The 18,875-nt window shown below is 34.3% G+C and overlaps 1 long non-coding RNA gene across 4 annotated transcripts in view; it reads right to left on the bottom strand.

Annotated features, from left to right (window-relative positions):
* LOC103097349 (uncharacterized) overlaps nucleotides 1-18,875 on the bottom strand; it is an 86,618-nt gene that overhangs the window by 3,251 nt on the left and 64,492 nt on the right. For all 4 annotated transcript variants that reach the window (XR_001625045.2, XR_008912330.1, XR_008912332.1 and 1 more), the window contains exon 3: nucleotides 5,653-5,737. This is a non-coding gene — a long non-coding RNA (uncharacterized LOC103097349). The remainder of the gene's footprint in view (nucleotides 1-5,652; nucleotides 5,738-18,875) is intronic.

Raw genomic sequence — 18,875 nt, forward strand, 5'->3', positions numbered from 1 at the left:
TGAAAAAAAATATTGATTGCTCATGGGTGGGACGAGCTAACATAATAAAAATGACAATCCTACCTAAATTAATTTACTTATTTAGTGCCATACCCATTGAATTACCAAAAAACTTTTTTACTGAATTAGATAAAAAAAATATAATAAAGTTCATTTGGAAGAACAAAAGATCAAGGATATCCAGGGCAGTCATGAAAAAAAATGCAAAGGAAGGAGGACTTGCAGTCCTAGATCTCAAACTATAAATACTATATTTATATAGTATTTAATACACAGACACAGACACACACACACACACACACACACACACACATATATATATATATATATATAAAATACTATAAAGCAGTGGTCATCAAAACCATTTGGTACTGGCTAAGAGACAGAAAAGAGGATCAGTGGAATAGACTTGGGGTAAATGACCTCAGCAAGACAGTCTATAATAAGCCCAAAGATCCTAGTTTTGGGGACCAAAACCCCCTTTTGGATAAAAACTGCTGGAAAAATTGGAAGACAGTATGGGAGTGATTAGGCTTGGATCAACATCTCACACCCTATACCAAGATAAACTCAGAATGGGTGAATTTCCTGAATATAAAGAAGGAAACTATAATCAAATTAGGCAAACACAGAATAATATACTTGTCAGATCTTTGGGAAAGGAAAGACTTAAAAAGCACGCAAGAGCTAGAAAAAAAATCACAAAATATAAAATGAATAATTTTGATTACATCAAATTAAAAAAGTTTTTGTACAAACAAAACTAATGCATCCAAAATTAGAAGGGAAGCAATAAATTGGGAAACAATCTTCATTACAAAAATGTCTGACAAAGGTCTAATTACTCAAATTTATAAAGAGCTAAACTAGTTGTACAAAAAATCAAGCCATTCTCCAATTGAAAAATGGGCAAGGGACATGAATAGGCAATTTTCAGTTAAAGAAATCAAAACTATTAATAAGCATATGAAAAAGTGTTCTAAATCTCTCATAATCAGAGAAATGCAAATCAAAACAACTCTGAGGTATCACCTCACATCTAGCAGATTGGCTAACATGATAGCAATGAAAAGTAATGAATGCTGGAGGGGATGTGGCAAAGTAGGGACATTAATTCGTTGCTGGTGGAGTTGTGAATTGATCCAACCATTGTGGAGGGCAATTTGGAACTATGCCCAAAGGGCAATAAAGACTGTCTGCCCTTTTACCCAGCCATAGCACTGCTGGGTTTGTACCCCTAAAAGATAATAAGGAAAAAAGACATGTACAAGAATATTCATAGCTGTGCTCTTTGTGGTGGCAAAACATTGGAAAATGAGGGGATGCCCTTCAATTGGGGATTGGCTGAACAAATTGTGATATATGTTGGTGATGGAATACTATTGTGCTCAAAGGAATAATAAAGTGGAGGAATTCCATGTGAACTGGAACAACCTCCAGGAATTGATGCAGAGTGAGAGGAGCAGATCCAGGAAAACATTGTATACAAAGACTGATACACTGTGGCAAAATCAAATGTAATGACCTTCTCCATTTGTGGCAATGCAATGACCCCTGAACAACTTGGAGGAACCTAAGAGAAAAGCCACTATCCACATTCAGAGGCAACACTGTGGGAGTAGAAAACAACTGCTTGAATACATGGGTTGAAGGGATACGGTTGGGAATGTAGACTCTAAATGAACATCCAAGTGTAAACAACAACATGGAAATAGGTCCTGATCATGGACACAAGTAATACCCAATGAAATTGTGCATTGGCTGCAGGAAGAGTGGATGGAGGGGAGGGAGGGAAATAATATGATTATTTTAACCAAGAAATAATGTTCTAAATTGACTAAATAAACTTATTCAAATGGGGAAAAAAAGAAATGATAATAAATGATTTCAGAAAAAATATGGAAAGACTTAATGAATTGATGCAAAGTATAGAGATAAAAACCAGAATTTTAATGTATACAGTTATAGCTCTGTTGTAATAATGATCAAGTGTGAATGGTTTAGCTACTTTGATAGATACAAATTCTAATTCAATTCCAGAACTCTTAAGGTGAAAAAATGCTATCCACTTACAGAGTGAATTAATGATCTCTACATGTAAATTGAAATATAGTTTTCTCAATTTGTTTTTCGTGCTTTTAGTGATATAAATAATAAGTAAATACATTTTGAATTATTTCACATGTAAAATGAATATATTTCCAAATTATATATTTTCCCTGTTTTAATAGCTCACATTTTCTATTTTGGATTTAATTATTTGTTGACTTTAATTTATAAAATATAAATTGAGTTCATCAATGTACTCCTTTCTTTCCTTGTTATAATATGTTTTTAGGGATAATATTTTCTCCTTCAAGGACTATTTATTTAGCTCCATTACAGAAATTTTATGTTGTTTCAACATTATTCTTCTCTCTAACAAATATTGATTGTTTCTATGATTTACTCTTTAATCAATTTGTTCCATAAGATTTTATTGTTATCGCCATTTTGTTTGAGTCTTTTGGTTTTTCTCCATAAATTTATGACTAGTTTTGTTTTGTTATTTAATATAAAGGATCCATTTATCACTTCAGCCTTTTATGTATTTTTTGGTAATATCTCTCTTTGGTCAGTTTTTGTAGAAGTTCCATATGTTGCCAAGAAATATATATGTATATATACATACATATATACATATATATATATACATACAAACCCATATACCCATATAATGTTCTTTAATGATGTTTAAAAGGTGACATAAATTATTTAGCTCTAGTTTTTTAGCAATTTGTGCAACTCTATATATTATGATTTTAGAAGTTAAGTAATTTGATAAATATGACTTTAATTTTGTTGATTTGTTGACCAAATCTCCTTTTAGAAAAATACATTTTCCTTTTATACTTATTTTTATGTAATAAACTATGATTTCTTTTTGATAGTATGGTTCAATTCTTTATCTTTTGGATTTTTCTGAAGCAGAATAATTTTTTCCCTAATCCCTCATTTACATTCTGTGCAGGTTTTTGTTTTGAAAATTTTTTTTTTCCAGAAGCAAAAATTGTATGGTTTTATTTTCTTATCCAAAGTCTCACTTTTTAATTTTATCAAATTTTAAAAATAGATTCACATTTAAAGTTATGAGAGTAAGGTTTATATTTCTATCATTTTGTCTATATTTTTTTCCAAAAAAAGGAATTCCCTGCCTCTTCCTCTCTTAACACATTGGTTTGATTCTTGTTATTTTAGTTTAATCTTCAAGATATACCTTTAAAATTTTATTTTTATCACACCTAACACATTTCCAAATTAGTCATTTTTGTAAGAGCCCATGTGTACAAAACCAAAATCCCCAAACAAAACCGTAAATACACTGATGGCAAAGACTGTATGCTTGGATCTGCATTCACCCAACTTCAACTTTTCTTTCTCTGGAGGCAAATAGCATTCCCCACCATGTCTTTCAGGATTTTCCCAGATCATTGCATTGCTGAGAGTATTTTTCCCAGCTGATCATTGTACAATATTGTTGTTACTCTGTACAATGTTCTCCTGGTTCTGCTTATTTCATTTTGCATCAATTCATGTAGCTCTTTACAACTTTTTCTGAAATCATCTTGCCTATTTTTTCTTGTAGCACAATAGTATTCTATCACTAACATGTACCACAATTTGTTCAGCCATTACCCAATTGATGAATATCCCCTCAATTTCCAATTCTGTGCTACCACAAAAAGAGCTGCTAAAATATTTTTGTACAAGTGTCTCTTTCCTCTTTTTTTTTATGATCTTTTTGGGATACAAATCCAGTAGTGGTATTGTAGGATCAATGGTGATGCAGTTTTATAGTCCTTTGGGCATAGTTCCAAATTGTCTTCCAAAAAGGTTGGATCAGTTCATAATTCCACTAATAATGTAATCGTGTTCCAATTTTGCCATATCCCCTTTAACATTTATCAATTTCCTTTCCTGTCATATTAGCCAATCTGATAGGTGTGAGGTGATACCTCAGCATTGTTTTAATTTAAATTTCCCTAATCAAGTGTGATTTAGAACATGTTTTCCTATGATTATTAATAACTTTGATTTACTCATCTGAAAAATGCTTGTTAGTATCCTTTCAAAATTTGTCAGTTGGGAAATGGCTTATATTCTTATAAATTTTACTTAGTTCTCTATAGGTTTTAGAAATTAGATCCTTATTAGAAAATTTAGCTAGAAAATTTCCCCTCAGTTTGTTGTTTTCCTTATGGTCTTGGTTACATTGGTTTTGTTTGTAAAAAACAACAACAACAACAAAACTTTTTCATTTAATATAATGACAATTATTTATTTTACATCTTTTAATGGTCTGGATCTCTCATTTGATCATAAATTCTTCTCCTGTACATAGATCTGCCTGGTAAGCTGTTCTTTGTTCTCCTAATTTAGTTATGATATCACTCTTTACATCTAAATTATATATCAATTTTGAACCTGTCTTGTTATAGGGTGTGAGAGAATGGGCTATACCTAGTCCTCCTCACTCTTAAAGCTGAGATTCTTTCAGGCTAAATGAGATAATATTAGTCACTTTGTAAATAATAAAGAACTGTATAAATGCCAGTTGTCATCGTCATCATCACCATCCATATGCCTACAAGCTACCAGGATTCTAGTGGGATGAACTCTTCATTCTTTGAGCCATATACTTCATTCCTGCTGAACTCAAAAAATGTTTACAGATTATGTATAGAAGAATACCCTTGTAGATGTTTAACAGAGTATACACAACACACTTTTATGTGTAACCTGTTTTATTAACATTTTCTAAAGTCTAACCAATCCATCAAGACTTGATTTATAGTCAATTGCCAATTTCTGGTGTATAAATGCTCAAACTGAGAATGTAGCAATCCACTGTCATGAACCAATTAGAGCTGGTTTCAGCATACCCTTGCTTTCAACCCGAACTCTCCCATTTGTCATCCCTTTCTCTTGATTTGTAATTTTGATTAGCATATTAATTCCTTTTTACTTTAATTATCTAGCTTTCCTTTTTTGATCCCTCAGTTATATATCCAAATAAAACCTCCTTTTTCTTGTCTTCTATTTGTCTTATTTGATAGGTTTTTTTTTCATTTTTTTTCTGTGCCTTGTTTTTTTCTACAAAACATTCCCTCTCATTCTCTTCCCTTTCTATATTTTCTAGACTTTTCTTCCTTGATTCATGGCCGTAATACATATTTATTCCATCTTTTTTCCTCTGTATTTTTCCTGAATTTAGTGTTCTGAAAATATTTGTTAGGAGTTCCTTCTAATTTGTTTTTCTATTTCCTTGCTTTGTAGAATTTTCTACTTTCTTTCTATTCCAAGGGCAGGAACTATAGATTTTTTCCCTCTGCATTCCTAGTGCATTGTAGAGGGTTTGTCTCATCAGAAGATCTCAGCAAATATTTGTTGACTAAAATAGATTAGGATTGGTTAGGATAGGAAAGGAGAAGACAGAACAGAGCAGAACAGAAGAAGGAAACAAACATTTATTAAGTGCCTACTGTGTCAGGACCTAGTAAGTGCTTTATAATATTGTTTTATTTCACCCTCACAGCAACCTTGTGAGGTAGATACAACTATTTCCATTTTATGGTTCAAGAAACTGAGGCAAATGATGGTTAAGTGACTTACCAGGTTCACATACCTAAAAAGTATCCAAGGCTGGATTTAAACATATTTTCCTGACTTTACACCAGGAGATGCATCCACTGCGTCTCTGGAAAGAGAAATAAGGAAAGAGGAATGAGAAGAGGGAAAAAGGTGGTAGGGAAGGTGGAGGGGAGGGGAAGAGGAAGTGTCAACTAATGTGGAATGTATGGACAACATTAACCATGTAAACTAGAAATACTACTATCTATTTTCATATTTTTCTAGAATTAAAATGAAGGGAAGTGATGGGAACAGAATGGGATGTGACTGGGATAGATTTCAATAGAAGAGAAATTGAGTTCTATACCACCTTTTTATAAGAGTCCATCTCAGCTACACTCCACTCTTTGGGTAAAAAGTTGCTATAGTAATACCAGGTCTAGCTTGTGAGGTGACTACTCTTCACATATGACTGCTGATTTGGACTAATTTGGTTTGATTTGGTTGGTTTTTATGGTGGATAGGAAAGCCTGAACCACAAATAATTCTTCCTCAAATACTTTCTGCCTATATCTCACAACAGGGAGCCAAAGAGAATGCTTTGTCAAGAATTCTGTCTTGCTGACCTGGGCATAACTTTGCCAAAGTCACGGTTTAGTGGATCTTACTAAACACAATCTTTTTTTCTTGCATTTTGTTCTGCTTCCCACACCTTACTATCCCCAGGTAATCTCATGTGGAACACAAGGACAAATGTAACTGTGGACTTGAATTAGTATTATTTTCACTGTTACTCCAGCACCAAAATGAAGAGCTTTAAAGTGAATAAGTAGAATGTAAGTGAAATACTGCTTGATGCCTGGAAAGTGCTTATTTTGGATGTTTTGGGATAATGAATGCTGTTTTTTTTTCTTTCCTGTTGGTGCAACTAATTCATCAACTTTGGGATGGGGTAGAGTAGTAGTATATCCAGTAAGTAGTATATCCAGGTCAAATGCCTTTTATTCTTTAGTAATTGTGTAATTCAAAATTGCTTTCTAAAATGATTGTATCCATTCATAGGTCTTCCACTAGACCATCATTGTTCTTTTTTCCTGCAGCCCCTCCAACATTTACATTTCTCCTTCCTTCCTTCTTTCCTTCCTTCTTTCTCTAACTTGATGAGTAGGCGGCAGAATCTCAGAATTGCTTTAAATTGCATTTCTTAATTAGTAGTAAAATTTGAATCATTTTTCCCCCCTGCAATTATAAATTATTTGGATTTCTTCCATTGAGAACTACTTCTTCATATCCTTAGACTATTTATTGGTTGGGGAGTAGCTCTTTTTCTTATAAATTTGAATAAGTTCCTTATAAATCTTGGAACTGAGACCTTTTTTCAGTGAAAAACTACAAAGATTTTTTTTTCATTTGTTTCCATTTTAGTTTTAGTTTCATGGATTTGCTTGTTTAAAACCTTTTACTTTTACAACCTAATTAGATAATCAAAATTCTCCATTTTATCTTCTGTGATCTCTTTATCTCTTGTTTATTCAGGAGCTTTTTTTTGTTTGTTTATACATATGAAAGGTAAATATTTCTATTGTTGCAAATAAAATTCTTTGGAGACCATATCTTAATTTTATAATTATTTGTTAAATGGCAAAAAGTGGACCAGAGACGGAGAGAAGCAGGAGCTTCTTTGCTGGCTAGTTGGGAACTTAAGAGACTCAAGTCACTGGCCAGCCAGTTCTTCTAGCTACTTGCTACACAAACAGCTAAGCAAGTCCAGAGCCAGACTATGCACTTAACAAGTTTTTGGTTCCAGGAAAGAGGACAACTTCCTTTCCCTTCTATCAATTTATTCTCAAGCCTCTCTGGCTGGAGTACTGAGACCTCAATCAGGACAAGGGAAGGTCTTCTAGATGGCAGGAATAAGCATTTAGAATGTTGGCATAGTACATGTGCACTTTTTCTCACAAGGCTCAGCTTAGCCTATTTTAATTATTTCACTACCCAAAAGACTTTTTGTTTACAGATTAAACAAAAATCTTGTCTCAACCTGTAGAAGAGAGTTAAGTTTGGAACTTCCACACTAAGACCATTTTTTTTTGTAGCTTTAAATTTAAAAAAAAATTCCTTCGTGAGGCCAAAAGGGGGTAAAAATTAATTAATAATAATAATACAATTAATATTAACTTTCTCTAATTTGTTTATGATGATACTTTTTATTCTAGGTCATGCATTCACTTGGAGGTTATCAAAGCTATATAATAAAAAAAATAGAAATAAAAGGCATTAATTTACTAAATCAGGCATTCACAAAACTGGAATTTTGGAATTCCAAGATCAAGGAATCTTAATAAATGCTAGTGAAAATATTTCATAATAGATAACACATGATCATTTCCATAGTCATTGGAAAATTTTGGAAAAATTTAAGTACTTGAAAGTATTTTTCCTGTAAACAGTAGGAAGAATGATTGAAGCTTTGCTTATACTATTCACAGGACATCAATAAACTCCACACACTCTAATCTCTTTCTGAAAGCACAGCATAAATAGATCTATACAATATAGATTATATATTCTGTGAATTATATTAGCATTTTTATCTTGGTGTGATTACTCATGAGTCAGTCTCTACTTGGAGTAAATACTCATTGCCTCTCTCTGCTTATCTTTTTGCAAAATCTTAAAGGATTGTATACATTTGAATTGCTAATGATGATAACAAAAGCAGTTATTTAGATATACCTGTATAATAATCAGCAGAATATAAAAAAAAAACAAAATAGAAGAATACCTATCTAGATAGCAATTTGTTTCAGGACTGTTTCACATGAATTTTCTTGATAAAGATGGGGAAAATGAGATAATAATAACAAAAAAATTTAAATCACAATAAAATTATATCCCAGATACAAGAATTATATCAAAAGATCCTCCACAGTTGAGATGAATTTATCCAAAAATAAAATGACCAACCTTACTTTTGTTATGTAGGTTTATTCATAGAAATGGCATTTACATTATAATACATGGTCATTGTTACCAGAAATTAGTGATCAGTTAGTCTTAAAATTAATGAACTATACACACATGTATATGATTATATAACTATGTATGTATACTATACATATATATTACAAATATGTTATATATATATATATACATTCATTCATTCATTCATACATACACACACATATGGTAAGATGGTTCTAATTATACAGCATAATACTAGAAGTTGCAAAAGCTTTAGGCCATAGTAAATACTTAGGAAGATATGGTAAAGTGGTCAAGACTAGTAAGTCCCTACCTTTCCATAAAATAATTGGTGCTATATGCACACACTACAAATACAAACCCTAAATCGTTATTTTCAGTTTCCATAAATTAAACTGATTAGAAGCATCATCACAATGGAAACTTTTGTTTATAAATGACTCTACAAAACATCGATCCAGAAAAAATTAGAACAAAAATTTTAATAGATGCAACCATGCTAAATATTCATTACTCATAAATCATTTAGAAGGAAAACCTTTCAGCATACAGAGGGCTAGCAAGAGAACAAAAACATGTCAGAACAGGACAAGATACATGTCATTCACATCATCCCGTTTCCTATTACAATTGTTTTGAAGATTTTTGTTTGTGAAATTACAAAAGATCATAAAACTTTTGCCTTGAGCCAGAGTCTGTAAATGTTTATTAAGTTCCCACTATATACCAGGCACTGTGCTAATGTATGAGGAAGGCATGATAGTCTCTGCCCTCAAAGAGTTCATAATACATACAAATATATAATAAGAAGCTGATAAGTGGGGGTAGAGAAAATTTCCTGCCTTTGGGCATGATGAAATCCTGAGACCATGATGGGGACATTGTGAGGAGATGTGACTTTCAGAGCTGATTTCGTCTTGGTAATTGATGAATTTATGGAGATGATGAAGTCCAAATGCAGAAAGCGTTTATTTTGTTCACTTGGTTAAAGGTCCTCAAATCGCTAAATGCAAAATGAAATTATAACAGTACAGGAACTTGTCTCTTAGTTTTTTTCTATCTGAACCACAGATAAATATGAGACAACATAATATTGATACTACTGCCACCATTATTAATAGGATTCTGAACTTACCTGCTTGGGAGGGGATGCCAATACTGTCTGTAACAAAGCATTTCTAGAAGGTGAGGCATTAGTATTCTTCACTTGTTCCACTTTATATTGGTTTCTTCTGGTACCAAAATACAAAGAAGCACCATTTCTTCCACAAAACTCTAGGTCAGGTTGTTCATTACAATGGTTTTGAGTTTGATCAGTTTCCAGCCCTATATTGCCCCATTTCCTTCATTTTTAAGAATAGTTATATTGGACTGGCTGGAGAATTAACTCAAGTACTGGAACCAGGATACCATTCAGCTAGTATTTCAAGGGATTTTTTGAGACTCTCTCAGATACTGTACATTACCTTTCCTAGCATGGCTATATTCTTCAGTTGCCTTCTACTGATGAGATGAATGATGGATTGGACTTTAAGGGAGAAATATTAATAATGATAAAATATTTCCCATTTTTCAAGGCTCAAATTTTCTTACTTTCTCCAGCAAATCTTTTTAGACCATTCCACAACATAGTTTTAGAAGTAAGAGCTTCTCACACTTATTTTCTATGACATCTACTAGGACTTATTAATATATAGACATTTCCTGTGCTATGAATATATAATCCATGAATGTCCCATACTTAGGAACAATTGACAACATGTTATTTTCCTTTTTCCCTTATTCATTCCTGGCTCCATTACTCATTGTTTGGACTTTTTAACCTTCCTTTTAAATGACTATCACAAGGGAAAAAACAAAACAAAACAAAGCACAAATTCTCTATTCCATGTTACTTGCTTCTGTTTAGTGAGTCCCTGCCTCAGTACACCATTTCATGAAATGCCCATGTCATGCTCACTTCATTCTCAGATCTACTTCTCATGCTTCAGATCATTCTATTGCCCTGTCATCATCTCTGACAGTATTCATTCTGCTATCCAGCTCTGATTTTTGCTATCATCTTCCCTCATTAGAACATAAATTGCTACAGATAACAACTTTTGCTTGTATTTGTATTTATTGTGTATATTCCAGTGATGGGTGCTTAGTAAACATTTAACAAAAGGAATCTATTTCAATGTATCATTTATATATTTATGTATCTGTCTATCTACATCTATCTCTCTATCTCTCTGGCTCATTGTCTTTCTGTCTATCTTGCCATCCATCTGTCCATCCTGTCTATATGTTCCACTTCATAGTGCCTTGTTGCTCTTTCATTTGGTTCAGGTATCATCTCAGCTTTCTTTAACTGACACATGAAATTGCTTGACCCACCATCTCTTTTCCAACAAACTCTTTCTCTTTGAAGGTTATTTGCATTTTGTGCTTCCACATTTTCCTCTTTCACTGCTCATAGTTCAGTTAATTTCACCCCTGATGCTCTCCTTATTGTATAGCCATATTCTCTTTAGTTCCCTTTCCTTCTACTATCTCTATTCTTTTCACTTCTGCTCAAATTATAGCAGGAAAAACTCTCCCATTCCATTAAATTTAATCCCATCCCATTCCATAACCATTAATTGAGCACTTTTATATGCCAGGAACTCTGCTAAGTGTGTAATACCTCTGTGATACTTCTGCTGAAGTGTATAAAAGCAAGCACAAAGAGATTGTACCCTTAAGGAACCTGGAGATGAATAGATACACACATGAATATATATAAAGTACTATAATATTTTAGAATCAAATAAGAAGGAAAGGATTGTCATAGAGCAATAAATCACAATTATAATTAAATAACATGAATTTTTGTGAACCTAGTTAACATATTTATAGTTTCCCTCCAGGTCTGTAGAGTACTACAAAAAAGGGTGAAGAAGGCAAATGGTGAGAATAACCTAGAGTTGGAGTTTGGCAAGAGATGAGCATCAATAGGACAAGAGGCAAAGAAATAGAGTATAAATGTCAAGCTGAATATGTTAACTGAGAAATCAAATTTTTGAATGTTGGATAGAAACACTAGAATACAGGTCAGCCAAGAGGAGGAGTGATATGACTCTAGGACGAGATGAAGAAAAGGAAGTTGAGAAATCCAGGGAGTGGCCAGGATAAGAAGTTATGGTCAGAATAAGGAATATTAGAGTTTAAATTGTAGTGACAATATTCTCTTCTGTTGTTATTGTTAATGAATCCAAGATTTCTAAAAGTATGACTACTGAGCAAAAAGAGTAGCTGTTGCATTATAATAGCCAAATTGGGTCAAATATTTACATGACCTACATGAAATTTGGTAAGTATGCCTCTTATGCATTATTGTCCCTCAGCATCTCTGAGACAAAACCCTAACATAGCTGAACTGATTTATCACCAAATAAATACTATCATGAGGTGGCACAATGAAGACAATGCTAGATCTGGACTCAAAAAGACCTGAGCTCAAATATGACCTCAGAATCTTACTAGTTGTGTGACCCTAAACAAGTTATTTAACCTGTTTGCCTCAGTGTCCTTATCTGTCAAATGAGTTGGAAAAGGAAATAGCAAACCACTACAGCATAACGGCCAAGAAAACTCCAAATGGTGTCATATAGTCAGACATGACTGAAATGACCAAATAAAAAATACTAGTTTACTATTATAAGCAAAATTTTATGCTGTTAAAAACATGAAGTTATAGAAAGGTAAAAATATAAAAATAATTTTTAAATGTCTCCTTCCCCATTAAGTATTGTGCTATTTGATTACTATGTAGTGTTGGTTTCATCAGTACTATCAAGGAAAATTGAAGCTATAAACTGTAAAGTTAGACATAATTAATGATCATATTTTCTAAAGGTTTAATTCATAATATTAGCATAATTGTATTTTTTCAAAGAGGTTTTGAAATCATACAGAATTCTCCTTTAGAGCCTCCATAACTGTCCATATATCTTCTTATACTTTTAAAATTCAATTATTTTGTTTTACCATTATCACTTGTTTTTATAGCAATATTCACAGAAAAAGAAATCTTGGGATGGTGGAGAACACAATAGCTGTGTTCAATTATTTTAGAGCTTGTCACAAGGAAGATGAATTGTTTTGTTTGGCCAATACAGATGGCAGAAACAGATGCAAAGAGAGGAAACTCCAAAGAAGAGTTTCAATGTAAGGAAAAACTTCTAAGCACTTATAGCCATATAAAAGTGGAATAACCTGTTTTGGGAGAAACTGAGTTTTTATCACTCGTGGTATTCAAGCAGTTGCAAGATGACAATTTGCATGGGATATTGTAGAGGGTACTCATATTTGCATATGGCCAGGATCTGGTGGACTTTGAGGTCTCCTCCAACTCTAAGATACAATAATTCTGATTGTTACTTTTATCATTTTTATTGCATATATGCAATATTTTACCTACATACTAGGTTAAATAGGTTGAACTAAGAATTTAGCCACTATCATTGGCTGATGTTATGGGAAAATATAATTCAGTTTCCAAATAAATCACAAACTAATATTTTTGGGGTCAAGCATTTTTAGAAATAAGAGACTTCCTTACTGTCTTGTGATAGCTCTTATTTACCTTTTACATTATCATTTAACTTCACAAGTGAATGTCTTGTCTACATAACTACAGTGGAATTGCATGATAATCAAAAGCATCAGTTTGAGTAATTGATATAAAACCATAGATGTACTTTAAGCTTTCACCAACATCTTTTCTTTTATTCCACTTAAAAACTAAACAAACTATATTTTACTTGGATGTTAATGAAATATAAAAGGTTTTTCCATTGTATCATTAATTGGTTCTAATTCATCTCTGAGAGTTCCCATGATTTTGGAACTCAGAGTTTAGGAGTAGGCAAATCAGATCATCAATAACTATGTAAATGTAATAAAATTATAACTTCTGTTCCCCCAGAACATGAATTGTCACATTCAACTATTATGCATGATATGTTTAACTTGTTTATCTCTCTAATGATTAGACCTAACTTATTATCAGAGACAGAATTTAAAATGTTTTCATTCTTACAAAAATAGCAGAAAAAATGCTTTGGGGTAATATCAGCAGCACAAAAGAATATCCCATTGTTCTCTTTTTTACTGAATATCATCTAAAAAAACTGAAAAAAGACTTTACTAAGAAAAAAAAACAGAGCAACTCACATATACTTCTACCTATAACATACACAGAAAATAACACAAAAGGAAAAAAAGGCTTCAAATGTAATACTCTCATGGCTGTAAACTGCATAAAAACTAGAATAGTCCTGCTCCTCCAGGCTAATTATTGGAAAGATGTATCTCCATGGGTGGTGAAAACTTTATGATACAAAGATCTCGTTTACTTTTCTCCCTTTAAATTTCCAAATGCCATAATTTCAGAGAGAAAGAGAGAGAGAGAGAGAGAGAGAGAGAGAGAGAGAGAGAGAGAGAGAGAGAGACAGAGACAGACAGAGAGACAGAGAGACAGAGAGACAGAGAGACAGAGACAGATTGTGTACTTGAAGGCTTTTCTTACTTGACAAGTGTTGTAGTGTATACATAATAGTTGGTTGAATCAATGGTACATTGGAGCTAGTTGTAACCAGATGGAAGAACTGATTTCTAAGCCTTCAGTATGATCATTTACACCTTGGAAATCAGTAAACTACAAATCAGGGCTTGATTTATTGCATTGTTGATTGTCTAGACTCAAATAAGTGATGTTATTAGAAGAAATGTTAATAATGCATATTAAGCTTAAAAGTATGCCCTACACATATTCCCCTTAGATATTAAACATCCCAGCACAACTCTGGTTCCTGGAATGTGACTTGTTTCTCTGCTTTCTGTAAGCCCACAGGAAATTATTTCACACTAATTAAATGATTGTCCAGTGAGGGAAACTTCTCTATGTTGATTTTCATGTAGCCCATTCCTACAAAGTCTTGAATTTAAAAGGGGCTGGCAAAGAAAGAAAATCAGTATAATCTGCATTTTGAATTCTAGGTCAATCTATAGGATAGATCCTAAAATGAATAAAACTGGGACTCTTCTCTGCTCTCATGTCCCAACCTTGGTTTAGGGCCCCCCCTTTATCATTCACAATGCTCCTTTATTATTATTTCTATTATTATGCTGTGTGTCTATTCCTATTTCTCCAAACAGAAGCCTCCTCCAATTGCCCTTCCTGGTTTTCCTAGAAACCTTGGAGAAGGTGAGTTTGCCTTTCCATCATCTAAACAGCTGATATAATTCTCAAAAGCTGTTAGTTCCAGGGACCCCACAATCTATCTCTATTCCAGATTTGACACACTCCAAATTGTGTAGATTACTATAGTCCTAATAAATTTCAAGTCTGGATCTCAGCTCTATTCTTCTCTGCCTTCTCTGTTTATTGTGAATTTAAGCTCTGATCACTGCTGCCATAGCTGCCAAGGAGAGTGGATCTGTCTGAACACAATTTCTGATCCCTTTCTCTGGCCATTATGCCTTATGTGCACATACTTGTCCCCCAATACCCCACTCTCTTGGCAGGAAATCTCTTCAGAGAAAAGGAAGAAGAAAATGAACGATATGGGGCAATGTAGGCTGGTATATATTTTCCTAGATTTCCTTTTTGCTCAGTGATTTATTTCCTTCAGTCAGCTCTCCTAGGAGGGGACAGAACTATCAGAAACACCTGCTACATTCATGTAGAAATGCACATAACACATGTGCCAACATTGCTTGAAACGTGTTAAATAAAAATGCTAAAAGGCCTACTTTAGAAATACAGCCAAGAGTTTTACTTCTTTTGGAGCTTTAGGACTGTTGACTTTGACCATAGTCTTCAGTCAAATGAGAAACTGATGTGAAAAAAAAAATTCATCTTATATTTTCTCCTCAAATTGCAACTGTAAAAGACATAGGAGGCTAAAAATGCAAGTACACATAGTACTTGTGATTTCATGGTAATATAACAAGCCATGTGTCGAAGCATGGTACAAATTGGTTTTATTTCCTGTTTCTTTAAAATGAACCAGCTGGTTTAGCTGACCTCTTCTAGCTGTAACATTCCAGGATCGAGGCTCTAGACCAGGATTATAAAACTGGCTTTCTTTGTAACTTGATGTAGTTTATTTTATGCATTTTAATGAATTTTTCTAAGAAGGTATCCTTAGGTTTCACCAGACTTCCCAAAGATGTTCATGACACACAAAAATGAAAGTCTTTCACCTAAACTGATTTGCTTACATAACTTTCAAACTGATGGAAAAGAATTCCAAATGACACTTTACTGTGTAATAGCAGTATCAGTGGAATAAGTGGATAGCCACCTATTGTTGAAGACATGAGCATGAATAGGATATGATCTATGCGCTAGCATGCTCAGCTCACACTCTAGGGATGCCGATTTCGAAGGACAACTCTCATTTGGGAGTTTAAACTCTGTTATATTAAAAATCCAGTTTCATGACTTTAAATTCATCCTCCATGTAATTTTGTTTCTATGAAAAACTCAGAGTGTATTATGAGGCTATGGTATAGTGCCCTGATACATTTCTCATTTCACAAGAATTGTAAACCTTCCCAGTATTTTGTATCATTAAAACAAAACTGATTTCTAGCATGTGGCTGCTCTGAGAATCCCCTCGACCTTCCCCAGTGGGTGACCTGTTAGAAAAGCAGAAATCAGACCACTTGCCTGTCAGTGCAGTAGTAAAGAAGAAATGATCTCAGGTAACCAAGCAAAATAAATACCACCTTCTGTCTTCACATGCCAAAGGCTTATTTCAGACTCTAAGGGGAAAATTAAGCTGACTGCACATCTTTTCCTTGATGCAAGAGTGAATCAAATTCTACTTTTTTTCTTGAGTATCCAAGTAACCATCTTTAAATTAAAAACTGGATTTCTAAGTTTCCAAATAAAGAATTCTTATATTCCAATCAGAGAAATGTGGTCTGCTATTGAACACACTGTTATAAATCAGTTTTCAGTTATGGAATTTAAAAACAAAAACATAAAAAGAGAGCAACCTAAAGTGACTTACTACTTCATTCCTTTTGAGTCAAAGAAATGGGGTGCTTTTCTTCCAAAACTGTCAAAACAGGCTGAAAGTTCACTTGAAATTTGTTCTCAGTGCAGTCTCAGTTCTCCAAATGACAGTGCTCTCAGACCTTTCTTCCAGAATCACTGTACAAATTAGAGATGATGGTGCAGCTAGGTGGTGAATTGTGTAGAGTGCTAGGCACAGAGTCAGGAAGACTCATTTTCTTGAGTTCAAATCCAGTCTCAGACATTTATTAGCGATGTGACCCTGAGCAATTTTCTTAATTCTTTTAAATTTAGTTTCCTAATTTGTAAAATGAACTGTAGCAAGAAATAGCAAACCACTCCAGCATCTTTACCAAGAAAACCCTAAATAGATTCACAAAGAGTCAGATATGACTGAAAAAGGACTAAATAGCAACATCTATAATGCAAAAAAAAAACCAAACAAACAAACCCAGAATGTATTATGTCTTAGATCACCTTCAGTGGGTACATTAATTCTCTATCCTTTAGAGTATTCAGCACATTATTACTGTCTTAAGCCATTAACTCTTTTTTTTAGTTACCAATATTCTATCCAATTCAATCTAATAGCATTTCTTAAGTTCTCATAATTGACAAAATTATGAGGCAATTTACATCCTACATGAGGGATGACACAAATAAACCAACAGGTATCTACTTGAGAAAGGAAAGAAGACAGCTCATAGACCTGATTGTTTAATTTTTAGTGAGTCTGTGTACCATAAAAAATCAGCAAAAACTACAAATCAAGATTTATTGTTTTGTTAATGATTTACAATTAAGAAAGTAAGGGAGAGGGGGGTGGAGTCAAGATGGAGGCTTAGCAAGCAGCAAAAGTTCAGACCTCTGTGGAAGACCCTTCCTTACTGATACATCATGAATGCTCCTAGGGCGCCGAAACCCAACCTGAACAACAGGACAGAAGCGGGGAACCCTCCTTCTGGACGAAAATCAAAAGGTACGCCCCCCCAAAAGCCAGAATCCGAGAATACTCAGGGCTAAGGGGAAGGCAGAGGGTAGATCCTAGGACCCCTCCCCCACAACCCAGAGCGCTGAGCCCACAACACCTTCAGCAGGAACCTTTGAGCAGCCAAAGGTGCTGGCTTGGAGGGTTTACCTTGTGAGCAGTGGGGCGCTGGGCTCAGAGAATCCAGCTTGGACAGCAGGGAGGAAGCCAGGGAGAGAGGGGCCCGCGGCTGGGTCCCTCCATCAGGCTCCAGCCTCACTTTTGCCTGGGGGCATAACCAGATCAATCCAGCCAATTCAATCAGAACTCCTCAGAGTTTAGGGAGGAGGGAAAAGGCACTTCTGGACAGTGGAGAAACAGCTAGAGAGAACTGGAGAGAGCCTGGGAGGCCCAGCCTTCCAGGTGTTTTCAGAGCCTCAGTTTCATACCGCATGCAGCCCAACCCACTTGAATTCAATCCAAGCAAAAGCCTCCAGCGGACAGGGAAGCTAACATTCCTCCCCTAGAGACTGTACCAAGAGATCTGACAAAGCTCCAAGAGGGGAGACTGACAGCCCCAAAACCAAAACAAAATGAGAGGAGCAAGAGCACAGCCAACTACGGGAAGCAAAGAAGGGGTAAACTCGAGCAAACAACAGAAAAAGAAGAAGGAAATTACAATAGACAGCTTCTGCACAGGTAATGAGCAAAGAGCGAATGAAACAGAGGGGGAGGGAACAGCAAAGGAAAAATCAGAAATCCCAGAGAATTGGATACAGGCTTTGGAAGAACTCAAAATGCAATTCAAAACACAATTAAGAGAGGCTGAAGACAATTGGGAAAAGAACTTAAAAACCAAGATAAGTCATCTAGAAACAGAAAATAGTGTCTTGAAAGCCAAAATCAACCAGCTGGAAAATGAGGCAAAGGAGATGAAAGATGACCTCCAAAGAAAATCTGACCAAAAGGAAAAGGACGACCAAAAAACTAAGGATGAAATCCAGTCTTTAAGAACCAGAACACAACAATTAGAATCGAGCGACTTCACAAGGCAGCAGAACTCTATAAAACAAAACCAAAAGAATGAAAAAATTGAGGAAAATATGAAGCATCTCATCCACAAAACAGAGGATTTAGAAATTCGTTCAAGGAGAGACAATTTAAGAATTATTGGCCTACCAGAAGACCATGACAAAAGAAAAAGCCTGGACATTATATTACAGGAAATTATTAAAGAAAACTGCCCCAAAATCCTTGAAT

This window comes from Monodelphis domestica, chromosome 5 (assembly GCF_027887165.1).
Source record: "Monodelphis domestica isolate mMonDom1 chromosome 5, mMonDom1.pri, whole genome shotgun sequence".
NCBI lineage: Eukaryota > Metazoa > Chordata > Mammalia > Didelphimorphia > Didelphidae > Monodelphis > Monodelphis domestica.